Raw genomic sequence first — 1,425 nt, forward strand, 5'->3', positions numbered from 1 at the left:
GATTAGGAACAATCTAGTCAACATTACTGGGGTGAACACTACTAAGTTTACTACTGATTTGAATGAAAGTCTGAATTTTGAAAAACAGAATTGCAAGTAATTAAAATTAAACAGATAAAGTCATTTAAGAAACAAATGTCTAACAAGAAAAATCTGGTGTATGATTCTACAAATTTTAATTGTTAGCTAGTGGTTATTGGGATTGTAAAATAATTTATTTTCTTTCTAATGACTCAAAAGTGGGTCTGTTAAATAGTAAGTTCCTTAATTGTATCTTAAATATGATTTAATTTTATACATTTTTTTTCCCAAATCATAAACCAAGGCAGACGTGCATTTAGAAAACAAATGCAGAGCAGGCCACGGGCTTGTAACACAATATACAACTTTCCCCAAAGTTCTGGAACTTTATTCACTTTGCTTCTGATAACTTCATAGAAAATTTAAGTCCCATTAAGACTATAATAGCATTGCTACTGCAATCTATAAATTTTCAGAATGATGAATAAAAGAACAGGCCACAAGTTCTTATTCTATAATATTTGCCTGAAGTTGATGCCGAACTTTGAAATATTCCAACTTTTCTGGTGATTGTGACCTATTTAGTGTTGTGGTCAAACTCACTTCCTTTCTCCTTGTGACTAATTGTTCATACATTCATTCAACTAACACTCAGTATTGAATCATGACAGGCACTGAGGATCAAAGGGTGGGTCCTTACTCTTACAGACATACCTTCTGGTGGAGAAAGTCAATAATAAGATTCAATGAATAAACAAATTAAATACAGTGAAGGCACAGATGGTATCTTATTCTTGATACAGTACTTACTTGGTACTCAATTAACTACATGAATGCGTGCTTCATGGTTTGCAGATGATTATGTCCTTAAAATAATGATAACTAGCTAAAATATAAATTTGAACTCATCATCTTATAACCCAGTATTCTAATAAAATAGGGCTAACAAATTTTCTGATACTTACTTTATGAGATTCTAATTCAAGATCTATAATGTTAGTTAAGAAACTTCATTCATGTATACTATATATCATGAATTTAAATGTTCATTTTAATATGTTGTTTTTCCCTCTGGTTCAAAACATAGTAAAATATTATGGCTGAAATCCTAAGTAAATCCTTCTATTACTTAGCAGTCCTCCCTGGTCTCAATCTGCAGATTCTACAAACACAGCATCACTCCCCACCTTCCTCCACCTTCTATTCCTGGAAACCACACACTCAATCTAAGGAAAGAGGAAAGTTAATTAGAGTTACATTGCATATCTTACCATGACATGAAACAGGGAGTTATATAAGAGAGTAAATTATGGTTGCTATGGGAACCATAATTTAGTATTTTGGGCAAAGCTTTAACTCTATTCAGGTCAAGTATATTTTACAGAATAATGCCAAGAGAAAAAT

The sequence above is a fragment of the Plecotus auritus genome (assembly GCF_963455305.1).
Source record: "Plecotus auritus genome assembly, chromosome: 2".
Classification (NCBI taxonomy): Eukaryota; Metazoa; Chordata; class Mammalia; order Chiroptera; family Vespertilionidae; genus Plecotus; species Plecotus auritus.